The following is a 7528-nucleotide window of genomic DNA, read 5'->3' as shown; positions in this document are numbered from 1 at the left end:
ATCCACTTAGAGGCAAAGTCACTAACAGAGGCTTCCGTGTGAGGCAGCCTGTGATGTCATGATTTATAGTAAGAAATACATACACTCGTTCTTTCTCCCAGTCCAGGGAGGAAGAGTTCTTAAAAACCTCTGAATTTCTGTTGGAGGAGGTCATTGAGAGGACATGACCTCTCCTTGACCTCTGAGTTGGCCCCGGGCAACTGGAGGCTCATCATCCCCCTCACCCCATTCCCTGTCCATGACATGTACATACTGCGCACCATTCCCGCGGTTGGAACTGTTTTCAAGCATGCAGCCTTTGAGAGAGCCCCACGTGTTGTTGAGATCGTTGACCCAGCATATATGAATGAACAGTTAAGTCCTCTCCAAAAACTTTAAAGATTCTGGACAGCTGGTGCAGAGATCTAACCCTCTTGCAATAGTGGAAGACAAGCCTCGTTTGTAAATTTCCTTGCTTATTCCAATCTCCACCTACTAGTCTGGCTTGTTCTCTCCTTGTGTACTAACAGCGTCCTAAGTGATAAGAGCATTAGAGGCGAAAAGGAAAATCCTTTTCATCATTCATAACAAATCCCTTTCAACCACAACTGAGTTTACTAGTTTTTAAAGGAAAAAAAGAAAGGTGACTTTCAGAAAGCACAATTCCAAGAGAAGCAATCAGGTGGGTGGGGGGAGGTGTGAATAAGGGGTTGGAACTTTTAGTTCCACCACCACCCCCAACGCTCGCTCCCCCTACCCCTCACCCCTATGTGGTACACAGTTTGAAGGACCCTGGAGAGGTTACACTCAAAACTTTCCAACACTTGATGTCTGGCATTTCATTCCTGGTTACATTCCTTTAAGTTAAATAACATTTCTTTCTCTCAGAGTCCTCATCTTCTTCCTTTTCTTTGGGGTGGGGGTAGGGAGAGTGGGTGACGGTCCTACCCTGAAGCATCTGGAATAGACATTGAAGGGTCAATTCAATTAACAAGCGCCCAGATGAATTCAATTATACAAATATACTGACAAATCTAAATGTCATCCCAAGTGGCCATAGGCAGATCAGAACTTTCTTCTGAACAGGAAATAGGCTTTAAAAGGTTAACTTGTTATAACTTAGAAGCCGTGTAATCATTAGGCCTTCTACATCAGAATTACCAAAGATGCTTATTTAAAAATGTACATACTTATCCCGACCCTAGACCTTCTGAACCCATATCCCAGAAATTTGTTCTGGAAATCTGAAACCAAACAAGCTCCCAGGGTCAAGTGAACACTAGAAAACCACCGTGCTTAGTCGTGCAGTCACGTCCAACTCTTTGTGACCTCGTGAACACTAGCCCACCAGGTTCTTCTGTCCATGGGATTGTCCAGACAAGAATACTGGAGTGGATTGCCATCCCCTTGTCCAAGGGATCTTCCCAACATAGGGATCAAACCCAGCTCTCCTGCATTGCAGGTGGATTCTTTACCAGCTGAGCTACCAGAGAAGCCCTGAAAACCACTACTTGGTGTAAATAAGGTTATCAAACCCTTTGCCTCAGCCAAGAAAGGGGAAGGGCACTAGCCTAGCCTCACTATCCTATCCTGTGTATATTTTGTGCCCCGAGTGCCCCAGAGTTCTTTATTCATTGCCATGATAGAGCCCTGCATGCAAAGTCTGACTCTTTGCGACCCTATGGACTGTAGCCCGCCAGGCTCCTCTGTCCATGGGATTCCCCAGGCAAGAATACTGGAGTAGGTAGCCATTCCCTTCTCCAGGATATCTTCCCAACCCAGGGATCAAACCTGTGTCTACTGGGTCTCCTGCATTGGCAGGCAGATTCTTTACTGCTGAACCACCAAAGTCCATGACAGAGCCCTACAAGGGTGCAATCATATATCCTCCAGCTGTAGGGGGGCTTTACAGTTCAGAAAGCATGTTTTTATTCACTTTCTTTTTAAACTTTCACAGCAGTCCTATAAGCATTATTTTTATACCAATTTTCTATGTTTAAAAAAAATATATTTTCAGAGAAATTAAGTATCCTTCTCAAGGTTACACAGAACTGAGATTCAAACTGTATCTTCTGATGCTAATTCTCATGTTCTGAGTCTGGCTTGTGTCACTTGAAAAGTTAAATAGCCCTTAAAAGGGGAAAAAAGAAAAAGAGGGTAAATGGGACTTAGAGTGAAATCTCAAATAATCAAAAGATAAGAGCACAAAACGGTATTAAAAAATTCTTATGTTGGACATTTACAATTCAAAGTAAATTGCCCTGTCTCTTCATAGCACAGTCGGATTGTAATACCACAAAAACACTTGACTCTAATCAAAGGCCAACAGAACACTGGTTGTTCTCAGCCATTTGATTTTACACTAAGCTCTAAGGATCTTTTCTCAGCCTAATGCAGAATTTTATATGTTATGCTGTGGACAAAGCACAGTAACACAGGCTCTATTTTGGCTTAGAAAAATATAATCTTTTTAATCTAATTTTTATTAAGCAAAACTCTAAGTCTGCACAGGCCGAGGGAATAGTATAATGATCCCACATGCATCCGTCTCCCAGCTTCATCAATTATCAAGATTCCACCATTCTTAGGGAAAAATATAGTCTAAAAAAAAACCTTTTAAATCAGAGCACAATGTATAAATTCAGAATTCCCCACTGCAAATCTCAAAATATTTCCAAAATAAGGAAGTGAATATGTATATTAACAAATAAATTTACATACACACATATATACACAATTTTAAGGGGAATAAATTGTTTTCCTCATGGGGATGCACACAAAAGGCCTGCTTACAGCTCAAAAATGTGTATGTTTTCACAATCTGTTTGATGGCAGGCACTAATGGTCAGGAAAAATAAAATTTGGTCCTTACAGTCTGTCCTGTCTTTAAGCAAAATGTGTGCCATTTACTTGGGAGCTATATAACAGATGTGAATTTAAAAGGAAGAGACCAGTTATAAAGCACTAGGGGGAAGCTGTGCAGATGTCCCTGTTTTTAATGCGTTACTGTGCGGGGTCCAATTTATCTCACTGCAAGTGATCTAGGACTTCATGAAACAGCTCCAAATTATAGATCGCCAACACCCTTTAAAGGTCTTACGTTACAAAAAGAAAAAGCATTCTTAAACCTGGCCATTAAGGCACAGAGGGTAGTGTCCTGGACGCATTAAATCTGATAAACAAGATGGAAGGAGGGGAATGCTTGGGGGACTTCCATGCAAGGCGATATAACACAAAGGCACATGTGGACAGGCCTCAAGCCCTTTGTGGGAAGGCAATTTCTAAGATCTCCCTGTGGAAAAGAGCATTAAATAGTTCATCACATCAGAAGCCTGAAACAGTGTCCTTATCATGAGGATGAAGTATTCTTTTTGCTTTCCTAAAGATGCAGTTTTCAATAGGTCTCCTGCTGCTAAGTCGCTTCAGTCATGTCCAACTCTGTGCGACCACATAGACTGCAGCCCACCAGGCTCCCCTGTCCATGGGACCCTCCAGGCAAGAACACTGGAGTGGGTTGCCATTTCCTTCTCCAAATAGGTCCGCTAACTATTGCATATTAACTTACGGTTTTGTGTCAAGCACTCTATTAGATCCATATATAATATGAAGATGCTACTGCTAAGTCGCTTCAGTCGTGTCCGACTCTGTGCGACCCCATAGACGGCAGCCCACCAGGCACCGCCATCCCTGGGATTCTCCAGGCAAGAATACTGGAGTGGGTTGCCATTTCCTTCTCCAGTGCATGAAAGGGAAAAGTGAAAGTGAAGTCGCTCAGTTGTGTCCGACTCTTAGCGACCCCATGGACTGTAGCCTACCAGGCTCCTCCATCCATGGGATTTTCCAGGCAAGAGTACTGGATTTCCCACCTGGGGAACATACAATGGCCTCCATTTTTTTCTCTTTAGAAAATCCAAATTCCTTAAAAAACAGAGCAGTTTAGAAAGAATCAGTCTTTTTTTTTTAATGTGGAATACAACTGATTTTTTTTCTTCATTTTTGGTGTACTAAAACACTAAAGTATAGTATTTCTTTTTAAAAGTTAGGAAGATAAGGAGAAAATGAGAACTAGTTTGTTTCAAATCCTAAGCTAAAAGTCAAAGCTGTGAGTTTAATGAGCACTAAAGGTTATTGTCAAAGGAGACTTGAAAATAACAAAATAAAGTACCTCTTGAAAAACCAAAACCAAAAAAAAAAAAAAAAATGACTAAAAGTAGGAGACATAAGGAATGGTGGTGAGGTTTGTAAGAACATGGGAACAATCCTTAGGAAATTAGGAAAGAAGAAAGGGGTCCACAATCATGTGGACCTGATGACAGAAATAGGCAAAGGGTGGGTCAAGTAACATGAAAACTGAGTTCTGACCTTTGGAAACATGCGGTGTGGCAGGAAATCTAATATGCTGACAGCATACCAGGCTTCCCTGTCCTTCACTATATCCCGGATTTGCTCAAACTCATGTCCATTGAGTCGTCTCCTGGATCCTCACGTGAGGATCTAGGAGAAGCTTAAAATGTCTGTAGCACAGTGTAATAATAGGAAGGTAGAAGGCCAAAGAGGGTTAGGGTATAAAAGGTGAATCATTACCAAGTTTCTTAGGTCAGGGCTCCAAGTTGTTCAGTTCATTTCTGCACCACCCTGTCACAGATGGAGAATGAGACTTTCTCAGAATATGAAGATAATCTCACTTAATTTATATAGCCTTTTGCAGTAAGTATTGCTAATGGATTTCAGAGAAGAGGAAGCTGAGATTTGGGTACAAGGAACTTGAGATACAAAGCGGCTGATTCAGGATCTGTGCTTGGTTCTTTCTGATTTCCAAAGTTGTTTTCTCTCATAAACAACAAGTGTCAGTGACCTTGATATAATCCTTTTCAGGACAATCTAGCAGTATGTATTTCCTTGCTGAAGCAATTGCTTTTCTATAAATTTAGCCTGTGGGAATAACTGACAAGTTTCCAAAGCAGTATATACAGTATATACAGAGATTCACTGTAGTGTTGTTTACAATATAAAAAATTGGCAACCACTAGCGTCCACTGAGACTGAAAAAATGAATTTTGATAAATCCATATACTGTAATGATAAATATATCTGTTTCAAAGATTCAAAATGAGTTACATATTGATATATAACCTCTCTTTGAGGTGAAAAAAAACAAACCACAGAAGATTACTAGAATTATGCACGTGTATGTATGTGTGTGTAAGTGTGTAGGTATTAGAAAGATACAAACAAACTTATCAGTGGTTTCAGTATCTCTGAATTATTTAAAATTTTGAACTATACTATAAGATAAGGATAAAATGTTTCCATTTGAAACACTAAGTCCCTACTCTTTTCCTCTCAAAAGTCAAACTCCTGGTGCAATCCTGTCAAGATTTTGACAGTGTCAACAGGACTCTTTTGTGAGAAAGGAAGGGGTTGTTTTTATTCAAATGTTGCCTAACTTGCCAAGCCTTCCCTAACCACTAGAGACAGAAACATGCTCCCTCTCTGGGCTCCCAGGACATCCTGAATATGTTCTTTATTATACCAGTTAGTTATCTCACTGCTGTAAACAGTTGGGTTGTAACACGTACATCTGTCACCCTCAGTTGACTCTGAGACCCTCAAAAATAGAAGCTACATTTCTTTTATCTGGACATGACATATATATTTAACATGTTTGATGAATGAATAAGTAATAGAGGAAGGGGATGAGGGAGGGAAGGAAAAAGGAAGGATGTTTAACTGCAAAAATCTAATGGTGCATTCAAAGCTCACACCACTAAACCATAGTAGCCCATCACAAATTGATTCATCAAAGCCTGAGCTGAAGGTGCTGCTGTAGAGAGAAAGCCCTGGGTCATGAAAAAGACATGGGCTTTGGGGTTGGACAACAAATGTAAATCCTTGATTTTCCAGTTAGAAATTTTGTGAGAAAGTCTTTATCACTGAGGCTTAGATTCACCACCTGTAAAACAGGTGCGATAATACTGACTTCATGTTTGGTGTGAGGACAAAATTAGATAAAATATGCACAAGGCCAACATATAGTAGACAGTCAATGAATATTTGCTGTCCTCATTATTACAAAGCCTAAGTGAAAAGTATTTGTGTTAAGTGTGGCTCATTAGAGCACAAGAGTATACAATTAAGAATTGTTTTTAAGCTGCTGATACTCACTTCAGATTCAAGACTGATCAGTTTCTGGAACAGAGATATCCTCAAACCATCCAGCTGGTCAGATGGATCTCCTAGGTAATCTGTTTTGGGATATCCACTAGACCACTTTGAATCTTGGTCAAAGAAGTTGAAATCTTTGGTGACCTCTTGGTTTCATGTAATCATAGACATTCTCTGACTTACAAAAAAAATTGAAGCTATTAAAGACTTGGATATATTGTTAGTGAGTATAGAACCTTGAATAATGTTTCTTGAGGTGGGAGGGGGAGCAAATTGATAATATGTATCAATGTATTGAATATGTATTACCCTTTGATTCAACAATTGTTCATCTGAGTTTATCCTATAAAATCACCTGCAAAAATGCACAATTCTACAATGTGGAACACTTTGCAAACATGAAAAATCAGCAATGACTCAAATCCATAGGGAAATGGCTAAATAAATTATGATCTATTCCTCCAGTGATGTATATTCCAGCTATTAGAATGAAATTGATCTATGTATACATCCATGATAAAAATCTGCCAGATGTATAAGTGAAAAAGAGCAAATTGCAGGACAATATAATCCAAATTCTGTTAAAAACAGTAATAGTAATTTTTATATACCTAGGAAAATGTATTCAGAATTTCTCTGTCAGGGTAATACGAGCAAACTTTCACTTTCTACCTATATGAAATACCTTATCATTTATAATCATTTATAAATGAGCATGCATTATTGTGATAATTAAAGCATAAAAAGTGTTATATTTTAAAATCCAAGTTACTAATGGGAAGGAAGGTAAAATATGGGACAAAATTTGACTTTATTACAGTCTCACTCTATCCTGTTTGATGATTCAGGCTTCCCAGGTGGCTTACTGGTCAAGAAGCTGCCTGCCAGTGCAGGAGATATGGGTTCCATCCCTGGGTCAGGAAGATCCCCTGGAGGAAGAAATGGCACTCCAGTACTCTTGCCTGTGAAATCTCATGGACAGAGGAGCCTGGAGGGTACCTGGGATCACAAAGAGTCAGACACAACTAAGCAACTAAGAATGCATGCAATATGCAATGCACTTTGACCATTAGCCAGAGAAATCACTGTCCCCTATAACTCTATTAGCTAACCTGACAGGTCTGACTGATGGTAAATGGGACAGAGAATATCTAGAATGGTTTTTTTCTCTTTTTCCAAAATGAACAAAAGCCTAATATACAACCTGGCTGTGAAATATGTAATTAGAAAAAGTATTGCCCCTTGGTTAAAGAAGTGACCTCCAATGGGCGATAATTCCTCTAGATTGAACATTTTGTTACAATTGCCCACAGAAACTTAAAGAGGTTATTTCCTTGATCTGCCGGGCATTCATTTTCTACTATAAGCATCACACAGTGTAATG

Source organism: Giraffa tippelskirchi, chromosome 1, assembly GCF_054371585.1.
Source record: "Giraffa tippelskirchi isolate mGirTip1 chromosome 1, T2T-mGirTip1v1.2.pri, whole genome shotgun sequence".
NCBI lineage: Eukaryota > Metazoa > Chordata > Mammalia > Artiodactyla > Giraffidae > Giraffa > Giraffa tippelskirchi.
This window is presented reverse-complemented; position numbering follows the sequence as displayed.